The sequence below is a fragment of the Opisthocomus hoazin genome, chromosome 4 (assembly GCF_030867145.1).
Source record: "Opisthocomus hoazin isolate bOpiHoa1 chromosome 4, bOpiHoa1.hap1, whole genome shotgun sequence".
Lineage (NCBI taxonomy): Eukaryota > Metazoa > Chordata > Aves > Opisthocomiformes > Opisthocomidae > Opisthocomus > Opisthocomus hoazin.
In genome coordinates this window covers 68278608-68297559 of record NC_134417.1, presented here as the reverse complement: position 1 = coordinate 68297559, position 18952 = coordinate 68278608, and the positions used below count along the sequence as shown (strand labels likewise).

The following is an 18952-nucleotide window of genomic DNA, read 5'->3' as shown; positions in this document are numbered from 1 at the left end:
CGCTGTTGTTGCTGTTTCACTCTTCACTCCCTGTCAAGATCAGATGACTATGATAAACACCATGGGCTTCTCTACACAGCATGAGTGTGACACATTGGGAATGCTGGGGCCCGGTGTTCTGGGCTCTCCAGTATGAGAAAGACATGGACATACTGGAAGAAGTCCAGTGAAGGGCCTCAACAGTGGTTAAGAGACTGGAGCATCTGAAATACAAGGAGAGGGGGAGAGCTGGCAGCCTGGAATAGAGAAGGCTCAGGGGGGATCTTATCTGTGTGTGTAAATACTGGACGAGAGGGTGTAAGGAAGCTGGAGCCAGGCTCTTCCGGGTACCCAGTGATAGGACAAGAGGCAACGGGCACCAAATTAGAAAAAGAAATTCTGTTTAAATAGAAGAAAAACATTGTTAGTAAAAAAGAGTGATCGAACTCTGGGACAAGCTGCTTAGAGAGGTGGTGGAGTCTCCATCCTTGGAGACAGGCAAAACTTAACGGGACGCAGTTGTGGTCAACCTGCTCTGGCTGACCCTTGTCCACGCAGCAATGTTGGACAATGCGATCTACAGGGGTGCCTTCCAGCCTCAACTATTCCATGATTCCACAAGCTTTAAAAATTGCTGTACGGCAGATTATTTATGTTATCAGCCTGAATAGTGTAAGGTTGCCAAGTTTAAATGCCACAAAAACCAGGTCAAAGGCCATGTTACTATCAGGAGCCCAAATTCGAAGTTTATTAGGGTATTTACAGTGAGACAATATTCCTACTGAGCCGTTATAGTGGCAGTCTGTTAGTTTTGCAGTTCTGGTTTTGTCTCACCAAACCTAAATCACAGAGCAAATGGTGAATTAATTCTGCAAATACTTAAAAAAAAAGAAACCCAACAAATCAAAGAAAAAAGTCCCCATACAACTCTGTCAAATTAGTATACATTACAGACCTTCAATGGTTTGTTTATAGTTCATGTATGAAAACACTAGCCAATGAATAAGATATAATCTGAAAGAAATAATCACACAGAAATGATCTGAAAGCGAGCCCAGAAACCAAAAATCTAAACGCTTTCTCAGAAAGTACTCACTTAGCATGCATATACAGAAAGGAGCATAAAATGTCTGAGAGATGTATATATTTAGGGCGATCTCACAAATATACAAAAACATTCTGCCAGCTACAAAAGTTTAGCAAAATTTGAGTATCACCTGATTCAGTACTTTCAGTATTCAGATTAAAATATACAATATATCACAGCAAGTGATGTAGTGCATATAGTGCATATAGTAATATGCACAACCATTTTACCAGTGTCTTCAAAATTTCATAATTCAACAACCATGTAAGTATATATTAAGACTCACTGATTTTACTGACAGATAGCACACTTGAAATGAAGTAAAACTGTGCTTAACAGGGGCTAATTTCACAATATCCAAAAGGCCCATTTTCCTTAAAATTCAACTTCAGCAAGTCCACTTGCCAGATTATTAATGTCAGGTCACAGCAAGGTGAGAGTGTTATGCAAGGTTACACCCAAAAATACTGAAGTCATACACACCTTTAGTAAACGTAAGCATGCTAAACTGTATCATTAAATGCATATATGATTTTAATAAACAAGTATATTTTTTATCTGGGAGACATCTTTTCCTGGTGTGTTTGAGGGTTTGCCTGAAGAATCTTTTTCTGAACTGCATAAAGCATCTGCAGTAAAAGCTGTATTGTTTGTGACCAGCTCAGCAGTGTAACTGTGCAATATTTGCTCTAGTCTCTGAATACCTGTAGAGAGGAAATACAGAGGGAAATACTGACTGAACGTATGGAGAAAAAAAATTCACGATGAGAGTGATTAAACACTGAAACAGGTTCCTCAGGGACGCTGCGTAATCTCCGTGTTTAGACAGGCTCAAGCCTTGACTGAGCAAGGCCTGGAGCAACCTGCTCTCTGCCTTAGAGGCTGGCCCTGCCTTGAGCAGGGAGTTGTGCTGGATTACCCGAGAGTTCCCTTTCAGTCCACATTTTTCTATAACTCTATATGCTCTGTTTCACAGTTATCCCCTTTGCCAGCAATATAAAGCATTCATTCAAGATTAAGTATTTTACAGCATAAGTGATGGATACATTTTTCATATCCAACATGAGCCACAGAAAAATGAGGGATAGTGGGGAATTCCCACATCATAAAGCATAATTTGAAATAGTATAAATCCTTTCACATAAAATTTGGTTCTTTACTTCCGATAGAGTGAAAATAAATCTTAAAATTAAATTCTGAAAGCTTAGGGGTTTAACAGAATCCAACGTAAGCGCTTTGTCACTGATGCTCTGGGCCAATCTAATATTTCTCAGTTCGTACAAATTCTAAAAATGTCCCTCACAAGCTGAGAGTGAATAATTAGGTTTGAAATCACGATTTATAATGCTAACATTTCTTAAAACTTGTGTGCTACTATGTGCCCTATTAGAAGTAAAACCCACTTACACAAGTGAATCTTATCCACAGAATCGGAGAAAACCGGTCTAAATGATCCAGGTTCATAACAATAAAAAGCTTTTCCAGGGCTAATCAGGAGTTTTTTATCAAGAAGCTTCTGCCGTAATTCAAGTTCAGCTTCAAATGTCTGTGATTTTAAGAACTGAAAGAAGAAAATAATTTTTTATTAAAGGTTGAACAAGTGCATAAATTAATTGAAAGGATTTTTCCAGGACCTGACTTGACAAAGTGTGTAACAACATGCATAAGTAATTTTTACCTTTCCAAGTTCTACATTCCCACCCCTTTTCAGACTTCTTACATACCTTTCTGAAGTCTGCCCACACATAGAGTCCTCCTGAACTTTTGAGCACAGGTATCCCAACATCTGTCAGCCCATCCACAAGAATACTCTGTGCTTCTTTAAGTCGCTTTTTGTTGGTGGGAATAAATACATTAGCCAACCAATCTGTCAAAGCAAGAAAAATGTGATTGTTTTACTTACACCTGCAACGGAAAAATAGAACAGCTCAATGGAAACATTTCTAGTGTGGCTAACCTCTGTCCCCAAGGAACTGACTGAGAAAGTGCTGGACAGGTCCGGGACAGCTATGGAAGACAGCCAGCTGATTCACAGCCTTCCGAATTCCATGATTTCTGGTGTACAATACTCCGACTCTGATACCACTCATACAGAAATCCTTGGAGGACAAAAAGAAGGGAGCGAGGTGCAGTTTTTACTTTATGTTTGTGCTTTGTCAAGCCACCAAGTCTAGAGTCATTGTGACGTACAGGAAAAAAACACCCTTCTGGAGTAAATTCTCAACGTTGCCAAACGGAGTCCCAAGTGTGATAAAAACCAGCCAGCAACGTCTGAACAACCCTGCGGCAGGGAGGTCAGTGGCTTTAACAGGGCTGCTTTACAGGCTAACTGGAAACACACTTGGCTCACACCCTTGGGCTGTCCCCATTACACCCACTATTGTTTCCAACCAGTCATCGGTTTACTGTTCCCTCCAAGAGAAGAAAAAGCAAAATGCTACAGATCTGAAATGGGCTTATATGTTTCAATGCCTTTAATGCATATGCATTAACTGTTGCTGTTACGTTGATCCCAAATTAAACTCAACTTTAACAAATTTTACACTACCAAAGAAGAAAACAAAGTAACAAACAAAGAGAAACTCAGTTTGGCACCTGTGACACAAATTACGTCAGAATAGCCCAACTAATTTTTGTGGAGAAAGGTCTTAAATTAAAACGCCAACAGTATTTTGATCTACCTTGCTAAAACCTCACATAAAATGTGTCCGTTCTGGATCCGGTAAACTGAATGAGAAAAGAGAAAGAGAAGAACTGTTGCTATAGAACAACAAGTTATGCAGGTTACAAAAATGTTTACATTTGTAAAATTGTAGTAATTTCTTAGTAAAATTGGTATTTAATCTTTTAAGGTGACATGCCATTTTTTCAGAGATCTTTTAATGAAACATTACCCTATGACACTGATTAATGGCCTCAAGTGGCATCAGGGGAGGTTTAGATTAGATATTAGGAAGCATTTACTGAAAGAGTGGTCAGGGTTTGGAACAGGCTGCCCAGGGAGGTGGTGGAGTCACCATCCCTGGAGGTGTTCAAAAAACGTGTACATGTGGCACTTCGGGACATGGTTTAGCAGGCATGGTGGTGATGGGTTGACGGTTGGAGTTGATGATCTTAGAGGTCTTTTCCAACCTTAATGATTCTATGATTTTTCCCTGTGTTTTCTAAACTGCTATATACAAAAGGTTTTGAAAATACGGATTTCTTGTCAGAACTCTCAGGATCAGCTCACAGAAAGGACCTGCAGTAAGATGTCACCCTCCAGTTAAAATTCCCAGATTCCCACTGTGTAGTCTGATCTTGTACTTGACAGAGAACTGTTTGGTCAACTACGTCGCATTTGAGGCTAGGGAAGGGAGAAGCAAACATTTCAGGGCATGCACCTACACAGTAGGGTGCAACTAAACAAAACACACCTCAGTCTACCACTGAAGATGATGGCTTTTTCTCCTTTGTGCAACTTTGTGTAAGTAAGGCCAAGGCTGGAAATCTCCTTCTTCAGTCCAATAGAGCTGGGTGAACTTTCACAATAACAAAAGTATTTTTTTAGGCTTTGTTTATGGTTCATGATCTTGTGTGGGTGAGGGCTCACTGGGCTTGGATGGACTTGGAAATTTCCCACCAGTAGGAAATTTATGCAGTTACACAAAGACAATGACGTACTTTTTGGGAAAGAAGTTTTATTAGTCAGATACCAACAGGTTTGAATATTCTTGAAGCATTTAATCTCTTCATCACCTGTTAGGAAACTAAGAGCCCAACAGCCTACTACTCAGGAAGGAGGCTCGTTATAGCAGGTAACTTGCACAACCTTAGGCAACTTCACTATCATTATGGTGACAACCTTATGCTCAGTCTGCGTAACAGGGAACAACAAAGAAAAGCAAAGTGGCAAAATGACTAAGTGCTCTATCAAGTTTTATTGTTATTACTGTACCATACACATTAGCTGGAAGCAAAAGATCTGCCATTTAAAGCAGTCTATGAAGAAGATCTCTTGTATTAACTAGTCTCATAGTTGCAAAGACGTGGATATGAGTTAATTCGCACTATACCAGTTACGCTAGCTAACCAGAAGCTTGAGAAAAACAGCTTGGGTTCTACTAGGATTAAAAATCTTTTAATCCCTGCTAGAAATCACACTTACCAATCTAAGCTAAGAACACTGGTGAAGGTGGTATCATCATAAACAGACAGCATGTATATTTCATCCATTAGTACATGCAATTCATATCTACACATAGAAAAATACAGGCATATTAACATATTTTTAAAAAAATTTCTTTGCATATATATGTATACTCTCAACTACTGCCGTAACAAAGCATCCATAAGCACACCTATTTGCTATTGCATTCCCCCTACAAATTTTACAGCAAGAGGTCACAAGACGTACTGTGAGCACTTGTGCATCACCAACTTCTTTTTACACATAGTCTATACTTCGCAGCAGCAATAACTTTCCATATATCTGAAACAAAATCCAAGTGCCTGCTCAATCCAGTGGTTCTCTGGAATATGTATGGTCCCACCCAACTCTTATTTAAAATTTAAAATTAACATAGCAATATATTATAAACTCCTTTACCCTGCAAGGTTTCGCCAGCGAGGCTTGAAGTTGAAAGCAGATGTTAGATTTTAAAAAAGACTTGCCATGCACTTAAGATAACTCTAATACACTCTGGTTGTGAAAGCCACAGTAAACAGTAAGTCACGTTATCATACTTGATACCAACAAGCCATGCATATATTTATAAATACTGAAAAAAATTGCAGAACGGTTTTAAACACCCAAGTGGCACACGTATCCTCTTCTAAGTAAACCTCATTTAATTTGATCGTTGAGTTCTATAATTTTTTTAAAAGGAAGTTTTGTTTCGGAACAGTTTTTACATTAAAAGTAAAATTGTTGTTTCTAATCCTTATTCTCTAACATTATTTTAGTACCAACTTAAGTTGGTTGCATCCTGAAATCCATGGGGCATGCTGAGAAAAGATACATCTGCCTTTTTAAAAACTTGGTAACTGGAAGTAGCACATTGAACTCTACCAACCTCCACTGCTGTTTCCATGACAAGAAAATCATGCCACAAATGCAGGAATGTTGTGTTATTCCCAGTAATCTTTGGTAATTAATGAGCAATTGCTACCAAGCCACTCTTTTTAGGATTGTCAGAAACTAAGTACTGTCAGCTTTCAGAGCGCATACAGGATTTTGTGGTTACTCTTTGGCAGAAGCTCACTGAAGCAATAAAGAAAGGTATCTTTTCCTAAAAAAATACAGATGCTTTTTAAAAGGACGTGGTTTTTCCCCATCAGCATCCAAGGGATTCAGGAGACTGTTACAGCTTAGAACATGACTCTGAGCTGGGGAAGGATAAAAGAAGTGGAACGGGGCTGAGACATTTCGGAAGTATCTTCCTTTGGTGGAAAGCAAATTGCTTGCACACCTCAATCTAAGTAGGTATAAAAGCTGCTACAGAACTTCAGGCCATTGACTTACTCCTCGCCAATTCAGTTACTTTCACCCAATATCAAATGTTCAGATTTTCCTACTTTGACAGTGTTGCAAATGACGGTGCTGGCCATGTTTACTGCTACTGCTGAAGACTGAAAATCAACTGTTGTCATTTTTCTGAGCCATGCATCAAAGCCATCTAATAAAGACATATTGTTAGGCAAACAAAAATCCCAACAGCATTTGATTAAGAAAGACATTGTTGGATCCCAGCTTAAGCAATTTATTCCAGTGCTCCCAGAAAGAGACAGCTACACAAGAAACCTGACCCGGACCCTACCCACCACCTCCTCCGAACACGTGCACGCAAAGAACAGGTGATCACCAACCATCTCATCACTGCTATACTGCATCAGCAGAAAATGAAATAGCGAACAAACAGCACCAGGGCTCAACCCTGTGCGCAAACTCCAGACACTCTTTCAGTAACTGTGCTGGGTAAATGTCCCCTAATGGGTTCTGCGGGTTGATCAGGATTAACGCTCTGACTCGAACACCCTGGAAAAAGAAAAACTGATAGCTGGAGACACAGACGACATCACGGCAATGACTAGCGAGGATGCAGCGAGGGAGTTTGTGAATGCTTCAGGAAAAAGCAGCTTTTGAAAATTATTTAATCACATACTATAATTACTATACAGATGAGGTTCCAGCGCTACCAACCTTGTTTTGTAATTTATCCAATACCATCCCAAAAAGCATACTAAATAGTTTATTAGAAATGTAGATCAGGTTAGCACTCATTTGAAACACCCACTGATATCAACAGGCAAGATTATGGTGTTGTTGGGATTAATACTGGTTCTGCAGACATACGTCCAAAATAATTTCCCAGGACTGAGCAAAATTACTGTTGGTAACCATGGGAAAGCTGAACAGAAGTTGGACTTCGACATCTAATAACCTGCCAAGTAATAAATTTTTCAATGTTGATTATTTCTTTAAACAAGTAATAGAATTTGCAGAATACTGAAAATTGAATTACTTGGTGTTCTATGAGATGCACAGAGGTCTTGGGCAAATAATTACTTTTTAATTATATTTACCAACAGTGCAGAATTTCTGTTACGGAAATTCTCTCTCCACAGAAGCTAAATATCCTACTGTGTAATATGAACAGTCCCACATGATCAAAAATCAGATTACAAGTACAAACATAATCAGTCTTTTTAACTCTACAGGAATTTTCCAGAAAATAATTTATTTTACACTTGCTAAAAAAAAAAAAAAATCCTTAATGTACATTAACATAAGCTATATGGAGCAAATACATTTTTATTGTACACAATCAAAGAGTGCAATGACTACAGCAGGAACTTTCAAGACTTTAAACATATCAATATGAGGAGTTGCCTTATTGCTTCATGTCTGGGATTAACTTCAAATTCAATTATTATTTTTAGTTTCCACATTTTTAATTTTTAGAAAACCTCACCCACCGCAAATTCTCACTCCATCCAAGCCTCCTCCAAAGTAGATTGTTTGCAAAGACCAACCCTCGGTGAACTCCAGGACATAAAGTTCAGTGATGAGGAAGCCCTGCTATTTGCTTTCCTTGCCACGTGCAATTTGTCTGAACCTTAACAGGTACTGCGAGCAAGAACTTTGCAAGAAATGAACTTTCAGTGTATTGCCTTTATTCCAGCTACAGGGAGCAATTACCTGACAGCAAGATAAGATGCAAATACTAAGCACGAACAGCTGTTCCCCGAGTACTCCTTGCACAATAACGTATTTAGGGTATTGCACATAAGCAGAAGATGCTGAGTGAGCCATTACTGCTCAGGGGAACAGCTGCCGTGGGAACGGCAGTTGCTCAGTTGTTGTTCTAGCCTAGTTCCTCCAGCTATTTATTGTATTACGTGTATCCAAAGCAGATGTTTATGCTATTATTCGTGAGAACAGTCTCAGCTCTAGCAGGCTGACAAACACACGGAGGTCTCTGAAGCGCTGACCTCGCCTGTGAGCCCGTGCCCTGCCAGCCCCAGCAGCACAGCAGGGATGCTCGCTGCCTCCCGCTGCCGGGGTCCAGCCGCGAGTGTCTGAACGCTGGGGCTCACACCGGCTGGCAAAGGCACAGACGGATGACACAGATGTGCAGATGGTGTCTAAACACAGGCACCACGCTGACCAAGCAATTAGCTAACTAGGACAGCTTCAACATAGCTGCAAAAAAAGTGATGCACGCAGTGGCATGTATCCAAAATACCCACCTTTTTTATGTGACCCTACTTATACCTGACCTCTGTAAGTGATCTTCCTTGTAACTACAGCCTTCATCTATTGTTAAAGCTCGTTTTGTATCCTGGAAGAGGACACAAGATGTCTAGCTCACTTCATGCTTTGAATCATCACTGCCGTCACCACCACATCTTTGGTAGAATGTTTTATGATTCAGCCTGTGCTTCCTCCGCCGGATCTTTTCAAGGAGTAGCCCAAACAGGTAAGTGAAAGTGCATTTATAATTTTCCATGAAGTGAGTGGATTATGAACGTCAAGACAGTAAGAACAGGAAATGTTTTAGCCTCAAATGCTGGTGAGCATTATTTTGTGGACATTCACAAAACCAAACATTTCCACAGGAAGAAAAGTGGTTCCAAAGACAGAGAGGAATGTGAAAAAACAAATATTCTGTGTAACAAGCAATAATATCCTCATTTATGCAATCCTGCTCAGAACAAAATCACTGAACATGCGAAGTGTTTTGAACTAATGAAGTTTCCTAAACTCTGGAAAAATTACATCTGTAATTTTTTGTTTGCTAGCAATTCCTTGTTCGCTGGAACTCAGAAGAACCCTCTTCAAAATCACATTATACATGTTTCTTTAATTAACTGAGTAGGTCATTACAGTAACATATTCTTTCTTCTGAGGGTCAGAACAAGGGCTTGTTTACAACACTTCGCATTCCTTTAAAATCTACAGAGAAAGAAACTTGGTCTTGAAACACAAGTTACGATCTCTTCTTCAAAACAGAGTCAGAGAGTTTCTCTGCATTTTGCTACAGTGCCCAGATTATAAAATCAATTTGACTCCTGCTGCTAGAGTTGGACCCACCTCAGCCACAAGATGGAAAATCTGCACAAATGCTTCAATGCTGAGATCATACGCTACTTACAAAATAACCAGGGAAACATGAAAATCAGAAATCAATGTTATTGATACCTGCTTTTTAGCTCTTTGTAATGCATCTTCTAATTTTTCAGCTGTTAACTGGAAGGGTGACTTTCTTTGTCAGTCACCTACAGCACAAAAAAAATCAACAAGAATTAAAAAATATTAAACATGCATATATAATATTAAATACACATATATAAAAAAAAGAAGACAGTGAAGAAACACTCCCACCTAGTGAAAATAAAATTGCTACTGGCTTTTATTAAAGAAACTGAAACTAAGATCAGTCTTTTCTATGTAACTGAATTATTTTGTTTTCAAATGTTGCCCTTATCCAAGATTACACTATTAGTGACTTACAGAAGAACTTGTGTAGTTGAATGATCACTTTTTTCCCCTCTGACTGTATGATTTGGTCTTATAAAAGATGCTACCTGCCTTCGACTTGCCTCACAGATTACTGAGCTTTTAAAGGCGGATCGAATGTTACACATTTTATGTGGCAGATACATCTTTCCATGCTTAAGGAGAAAAATTTGCAAACCAAATTTACTTGTGGTAGGAGTGACAGACTTAGAGCTGGCAAATTATAATTCAGCATCTCAGTGCAGAACAGTGTCTGCCCAGAACCAACGTAATCCTACACATCTGACGGCACCAGCCTCCTGCCGTGCTGCAGGCTGAGAGAAAGCCAGGCTGTCGCTAAAGGTGCTAGACTGGTCCCGGCTCTTCGCGTGGACCTGGTTTGTGTTTTCAGGGTTTTTTTGATTGTTCCCTGTGAAGTGTCTGTTAATGTATGTGAGTAACTAAAGCTCACTGAACAAGGGCACGTGAACAGGCTGTATTCCGCCATATAGCCATGTTTTTGAATTTATACCACCGTAGTATGGAGCCGGAATGCGATATCCATCTAAAAATACTAAAAAATGAAAGGAACATTTCGCACGAGCAATTATTTCATGATAGTCTAACAGACTAAACTGACAATCTAAGAATTTGACATCTGATTTAATCTCAAAGCCTTCATTATGCCCTAAAATAATATTTAAACAGAATTGAAAATATAGCATACATCAGTCAACCTGAATTATTTCCCAATTTTCTTCCTTAGCATTTGCAATAGCAGATTCAATAGTCATATAAATTTTCAGTAAAGGGAATGGACTTGATCAATGAGTCATTTTATTTATTCATTCATTTATTTCAAGAATCATGACAAATTACGATCTTGCTCTCGCTATTTTGCTAGCGCTCTGTTACCATCACTTTTTCATCAGGAATTGCTGCAAACCTCAACTACTTCCTTCTGGTTGCCCAGGTGCTCTCTTGCAGCCAGGGAACCTGCAGCACTGTGGAAGCTGTGTCCGTCCTCATTTTTTTTTTCTGGGAGGTAGCCCCAGGTTCCTATGTTAACCAAGGGGTACAAAGGAGCCTGTCAGCACTCAGGTGGAAGTTCCTGTTAAAACTGCAAATACAATGAAATCTGAACACGTTAAAACGGACACAGATACAAGCAGCCTTAGTAAACATCATTTAAAGCTAAACAAACCCCACTGGTTTCACAGCACTTTTTGCCACTGCTACGCTGAAGCCATTGCACCCCATTCCCCCGCATCACAGCACCCTCCTCCCAGGGGTGCCAGCAGCGGGGTGCTACAGCGGGGCACCTCTGCCTCCTCCTCACCACCATCTTCCTTCCACGTGTTCTCTTCACCCAGCTGCCAAATTTTTTCTGGGTCCCAGATTTCAACCCAGCCCACCTCCCTCCAGCTTTTGCCACGGTTTCCACCTCTTCTTCTCAGAACTTTCCCAAACACACTGCATTCTCTTGATACCCTTCTCCTCTTCCTATAATGCTCTTAAAAAAAACATAGCTTGCATTCCAGAAAGTCAGTGGGCCTGCTGACACCTCAAACATTTTCCACCGTTCTAGAAACAGGGGCATTATTTCAAAGACACTCTGCCAGTACAAAGAAATGCCATGGCTTGCTTCCTTCAGGCAGTTACAATAACAGAAGGCTGTCAGGAGTCACAATATGATTATATTCACTTCCAACAAACGTTTTTAAGTAAAATAATCAAGTTTTTACTCACCACCAGGGTCACACAATACAGTTGACAGAGCAGCAAAAACAGCACAACAGCCATTCATAACAGTTATCTGGAAGAAATAGTACAAAGTTTCATTTAGCAATGAAATATTTAGCAGAAATATCAGCACTTGCCTAGTTTAAATTCAAAAAGCAAGAGCTAAAAAGCCATACCACCACACCTGTAACACCAAATCCTTGAATGTTACGTTGCCCACTTTTTCAAATGGAATATTAACACTACTAAGACTTCTGCAAATCTGCCATATATCCTTCCTGTAGTATCTTGCTGACATTTGTGCTCAGATTTGCTCATCTTCTTCAGTTTGAGAAAAATAGATAAAGTACTTGTCTTACATATTCCGGATTCAGTTCTTCTGCAGCTCTGGCATAGTGAGTTAGAAATTTGGCAATTTCTTCTCTGAAGCTAAAACAGAGAATTAAAGTCAACTATGCAATCACATATTTCTCAGGAAAAAAAAAAGAAGCACAAAATACACTGAGAATGAAGCTTACCAAAACCAGAACAAATGCATAATTCATTCTGTTATGAAAGCCTTGAAGATTTTGATTAAATAACATAATTTCTTCAGATATCCAGTGTGCTACATTTTGTGAGATACAAGCACGCAGAAGCCATCTGCTGCCTTGAATAAGAGTGACTGTGACTCAACTATTATTGCTGTACACTAGAAAAATGAGAAATTATAGAAGCATCTTTGAGTCCAAGTGGGGTCTGGTTTTGGAGAAAAGACAATAATTTGGGTACCAGCAACAGTGAAGCCCGAGTAAATGATGCTTCTTTAGATCAAGACAGGCTTCCAGCCCAAGTGAAGACGATGGTGGAGTTCCGATCTACCTTCAGAAGGCTGCAAGGGGACCTTATAAATGCTTGCAAATATCTGAAGGGTGGGTGTCAGAAGGATGTGGCCAAACTCTTTTCAGTAGTGCCCAGCGACAGGACAAGGGCCAACGGGCAGAAACTGAAGCACAGGAAGTTCCGTCTGAACATGAGGAAGAACTTCTTCCCTGTGAGGGTGACGGAGCACTGGAACAGGCTGCCCAGGGAGGTGGTGGAGTCTCCTTCTCTGGAGATATTCAAGACCCGCCTGGACAAGGTCCTCTGCAGCCTGCTGTAGGTGACCCTGCTTCGGCAGGAGGGTTGGACTAGATGACCCACAGAGGTCCCTTCCAACCCCTACCATTCTGTGATTCTGTGATTCAGGGGGCCAGTATTTCACCTCCCCTCCACAGTTCCCAGAGTTTCAGTTTATCCCCCACCCAGACCAGAATGAATCACTCCGGGAGCAATCTGCCACAGCTCTGGAGCAAACAGCAGTACCTGCTCCCTGGCTCGCCAGCAAGCCCCCGGGGATCTCTGACCCGTGGCATTCCGGGCCTTTGTGGTACAGAGAGGGTGGGGAGAAAACCAGAAAGAAAATGCGGAAAGGTAACTCCTGCGCAGGAACCCAGGCGTGGCAGGCAGTAACACACCTCTCCTTCGGGCTCACCGGAGCGGGGAAACCACACCCAGCTTCCCACGAACCATGACGAGCACTGGCCACGCGCAACGTGGAGAGAGGGAAGATGAACATCTTACCTTCTGGTACCTTGCGTATCAGAATACTGGAAAAGACTAGGCTCCAGATAATTCATGTCAGGTCTTGTCAGCTAGTGACATGAAAGAGAGAGAGTGTAGAACACAGCGCTCATGGGAGTTTCTGTTCCGTTGTAGCATATGTATTTAAAAAAAAATATCCAGCAGTATTAAGGAAATGGAGAATATAAAAATTCAGGAGTTACAACTCTGTTTATACTTTGCACTTCTCTTTTTTAGCTTTAAGTTACTAGAAAACAACATTAAAATGTCATTAAAATAAAGGAAGAAAATAATGAAAGAATTATTTATTGGATTATCCTGTCACATATTAAAACAAGTCCTGAATAACCCATTGAGCAAAAGCATCCCAGCTGTACCTACCGGGTTATGCAGCCACTTCTGAGATACATCAAAGCATAAACAAGGCTTGCAATATTTATGATACTGGCTTTTAATTCACATGTCAACTTTGATTAGCTTCTCAACCAACAGAAGAAAAGCAACAGCAACCCTTCCCGTTACAGGAATCCCAGACTGATCTTTTCACCGAGATACCGTTCTTCACTAAATCATTTCAGCTAATTCAAGCTGTTAAAGATTTTTGGAAACTATTATGGGGCAGCACTAAGAGCCACAATACCTCCGCTGCTTCTCTAACAGCAGCTGATGCACCACTGCTGCTGCACGGTGTCAGAGGAAGGCTGTGTGCTTGGGAGCCTTACAAAAGCCCCACTGGCTGCTAAAGGAGATGGAGGAAGAATTTTTCACACTTTGTTTGCATTAGTCTGACTTGCACTTGTGACCTCAATACCAGTAAAATGATTTAGCATTTGTTTACCAGCCACCATCTGAGCATCCGAAAATATTTTATCCTAGATCTCTCTGCTGCATAATTGGAACAGCACACTAAACCTTAGTCAATAGATTTTTATTTCAGTGTACCTATGACAAATTTTTACCCTCTGGCCTATTTGAGAAAAGGGAAAACTAAAGCAATTGTGCCTTAAACCAACATTTGCACCTTTCCAATCCTGTTGTGTGTGTATGCTAATGAAAAAAGAGACATAATCTGGTACAGGGCTTGCTAAAAACCTAAAACGGGTTATAGAACTGATGTCTCCAAATTTGTACCTGAGGCACAACTGGGTATTAGTTAATAAATGTTAAACTTTTCAAGTATCTTAACAGCTCGCACTGAGGCCAAACACATCATTATCACGACCAAGTTGCCGTCTCCCTTGTGCTTCCGATGCAAAATATTTCACTTAACCCACGCTTACCTCTGACACCCAGACCGTGCTCACAGATGGCCCACTTTGAAGAGAGGGTGTATTAACTGCAACGGAGACTCTACAACCCCTCTCCTGAAATGTAGGGAAGGAGCACTGCTCTGGAAGACCTCTGCCAGACTACCCTCCCCCCCCCCCCGGCGAGCAGCCCCCGCCGCAGCTGTAAACGGGTTATCCCCGAATGACGCCCGTGAGAGTGAAGCGAATTCCCACCTGTCAGTTGACGCTGACAGATTGTAGTCCGGTCTCCCAGCCTCATTCCATTGGGTCAATGCGGCCCGACTCATGCAAGAAATTGTGTTCTTCTTCTGGGCCGCTCCAAGTCCCTGCACTGCTCACGGTTTTATGATTGTTGCCTGAACTCCCTGGAAAGCAGGCTTCACTCCCACCCTGCTACAGGAGCTGAGGAGGTATTAAATAATCAGCAAATAGTCAGATTTTCATGCAATTATACAGCATGTATGTATTTTACTATCTTCATAATAATTAAGAGTTATGAAATAAATTAGGCAACAAGTAAAATGATAAATTCATAATATTAACAAAACCAACTGTATATTGTTTCATATTTTACATATATATATATATACACACAAACACACACACCAGTTAATTCGAGTAAAATATCTTGTGAAAAAATTAAATTCATACAATGCCTGTTTTTTCAAATTATATTTTAAAAGATTTGCTTGCTTTTGGGCTGGAGGAATTTACTTTGCTCCCCTGATGCCAGAAGAGGGAGAGGGAGAAACTCCCTGTATGACATTAAATGTGGATTGGTGCACACAAACTTTAGACTTGTTTGGATGAACTAAAATCCAAAGTACTTTTCAACTCTAATGTAAATCATAAAATTTGTGTCTTTTAACCAGGCTGCTAACTGCCGCGCTTAAAATACTGCCAAGCAGAGTTCTAGCTGGTGACATCTAATACGAAACATTAGGCTAATGTGTAACCTAAGCCTCAGCAGACACTGCTTATCTTTTAATTTCATTTCAGGCTAGGAAATAATTTCTATTTTTCCCTTTGGAAATGAAACAAAGTTTGATTTCTTACTAAACATTATACAAGAAATATCTCATGAAATTTTTACTGTACAACAGAAGTTCTGTTCCCCAAACAAACGACAAATGTAATTTACAGCAGAGTAGCGTTAACAATAAAAGGACCTAACACAGTGGATGGTATTTAGTGTCCCCAATTCTTGGAAAAGCAAGTCTGGCAGATTTTGATTATTAGGAATTAACAAATTCCATCAACGTTGAGACATCTGAGCCTTTCAGTAGAGTTAATGGCACCGATTAATGACTTGTGTCATATTTTTTCTAGAAACTTTTTCCAGTCATCAACAGACTCAATCCGGAATTGTGGATCCCTTCAAAACAGGCACATTTTTCAAAGGGAGTGTTCGAAAAATTTGTCAGCTACACAGCTGTATGAAGATAGCTTCAAACATAAATTGCTTTTAGAGTAAAAGCTGCCTAAACATTTATTTTAAAAAAAAAAATTATGGGATAGTAGAGGTAGCAAAGTGAGATAATCCCTCGCATGTGAGAAACAGGTTAAGTGTTTGCATCTATTTTTAACACTCACTTCTTCAGAAGTCCCTCCACTATGGGGAAAGACTGGTTGGCGATTGAGAAAAGGTCAGTGACAGCTGACAATGTTGGTGACAACAGGAGTGAAAGGAAAAAAGCTACCCCAGGTTATCAATCTTTTCTGGGGGCCATAATACGTACCCAGGAAAACTGACATCGGTGTCCCGTAAGGGAGGTAGGAATGAGCGATGAGCTGGCAGGGAGGCACAGAGTTTGTCCGGTTTCAGGCTGCAGGTTCACAGAGAGATTACTTGGTTCTTGCCGTGACGGCGGAGGCTGTCAAAGAGCGGTCAAGAGGCTCGAACAGGACACCTGCCGCTGGCTGCCTGCGTGACCTCCACGCGCCGCCGCAGCTAAGTCCCCGCTGCCCTGCGGAAGGCGAAACAAACCTTGTCGTTGCTCCCTTTGCACTCTTGGTGCACTGCTGAATCCCGGGCCCTATGAAAGAGCCTCCCTGGGCAGTGAAGAGCAGGGATTGTCCTCCATTTAGCCACAGGCTTTATGCTCCCTCTGCATCAGGCTTCTGTGCCTGCATCACAATCTTCGCCAGGCTTCATGTAGATACGCTACTACCTCTTAAGATGAGATGTTAATATAATTCAGAATGTAACCGAAGATCACCTGACAGCAACTAGTTATAAATAGTGACCTACTTGCTTGGATCAAATGATATTACCCACGGCAATAGTCAAGCTTGTCTATATAGAGAGTGGGGTGTACGTGCACATACACCCCCCCGAGTTCGTTCAGCACACTGCTGAAATTCCTTGCGGGTAGAAAGGAAGAGTGCAGATTCAGAAAGCAGATTGGGAACCTAGGCTTCCTGTTTTTAAAGAACATTTTCCACGACAGTATAGTATCTAATTTTGGTTGAGGACTGATAGGATCTCAACCTATAGTCTAATGCAAGCATGCATTCCTTTTAATTTTTATAATACTTGGCATTGAAGTATAGTATTCTAATTGCTAAACACTAACCAAGCCTTATACTTCTATGGATTCGAAGGCTGTGGTAGACACTGGTGCACAGTGTACACCGATAGCATCAGGGTACAGGGGCACAGAACCCCTCTGGATCCCTGGAGTGATGGGGGGATGCAAGAAGCTGAGGTGAGCTTGACAGGGGATAAGTGGGAAAAGCACCCCATTGCAACCAGCCTGGAGGCCCCTTTTATTCTTGGCATAGATTACCTCATGAGAGGGTACTTCAAGGACCAAAAGGGGTACCAATAGGCTTTTGGTGTAACCACTGTGAACACAGAGATCAAACAGCTCTCTACCCTGCCTGGCCTCTCAGAGGATCCCTTTGCTGCGGGATTGCTGCAAACTGAAGAACAGCAGCTGCCAGTTGCTACCACGACAGTGCACTGGCGGCAGTATCGCACAAACTGAGACTCCTTGGCCCCCATTCATGAGTTGATTCATCAGCTGGAGAGCCAAGGAGGCATCAGCAAGACTCACCCACCTTATAATAGCCCCATACAGCCAGTGCAAAAGTCTGATGGAGGGCGGAGGTTAACAGTAGACTGTCACGGCCTGAAAGAAGTGACGTCACCACTGAGTGCTGCTGTACCAGACACGTTAGAGCTCCAGTATGAACTGGAGTCCAAGGCAGCCAAGTGGTACGCTACAATTGACCTTACCAATGTGTTTCTCTCAATTCCTTTGGCAGCAGAGTGCAGGCCACAGTTTGCTTTCACGTGGAGGGGTGTCCAATACACCTGGAATCGACTGCCCCAGAGGTGGAAACACAGTCCCACCATTTGCCATGGGCTAATCCAAACTGCACTGGAAAAGGGTGAAGCTCCAGAACATCTGCAGTACATTGAATAAACATACAAATCACACGTTCTTTGGTTCTTTGCTTGCACTGGGAACAGGAACTACAAACAGACAGCAGTGAACAATATAATTGTACAGTCAATACGATCTGTCCTTCAAATTACTGACACAGCGTGATACATTTCAATGAATGAAATAACAAAGTGGGACCATATAACCAAACACCTAGGAGCGGCCTGAGGAAGGGTGCTGCTGCCGTCCCTGAAGAAGAGATCAGAGGAAGCCTGGACATGCTGTCTGATCACTGAAAGGGTACTAACACCGAAAGGCCCAAACCAAGTCAGGTCTGAACAGGCAGTTCAATCAGTGTTTTCTAAGTACCTCAGGAAGGTAAATAGTAGGGAAGGAGGACGAGTGAAAAACCCTCCCAGCACTGGCAGCACGCTGTGAAAGGGTGCTACAGACTCCTGGGAAATATCTCTAGTTTTGTTCCTTTCCTGCCCCTGCCTTCTTTCCCCTTCTGTTAAGACCTGCTGATCTACGTAACAGCCGAGGAAGACAGCTCTTTAACAATCATCATGTAAAGCAGCAGTTGTGAATAACTGCAGGATGTAACATTAGACAGCTTCTAAACATCAGAGATGTTTTTAAACAGCCTCCAAGAAGAAAAGATGCAGATAAGAAGACACAGTTGTTGTGGAAAGCAACTTGATACTCTTCTGAATAATAAACAGTGGCAGAAAACAGGATATAATTATCTTGATTTGTCTTAGTTTTGTGGTTTGTTGTTTGGGGTTTTTTTTGGCCTATAGTTGTTCTGGTATAGTTGCCTACCAATAAACAGGAAGTACCACCCTTCTCCAACACCTGTCCAAAGGCCATCAGAGAATGG

At 41.3% G+C, this 18952-nt stretch overlaps 1 pseudogene; it reads right to left on the bottom strand.

Annotated features, from left to right (window-relative positions):
• Positions 1-695: 695 nt before the first annotated feature.
• Positions 696-17687, bottom strand: LOC104330919 (1-aminocyclopropane-1-carboxylate synthase-like protein 1; annotated as a pseudogene).
• Positions 17688-18952: the final 1265 nt, after the last annotated feature.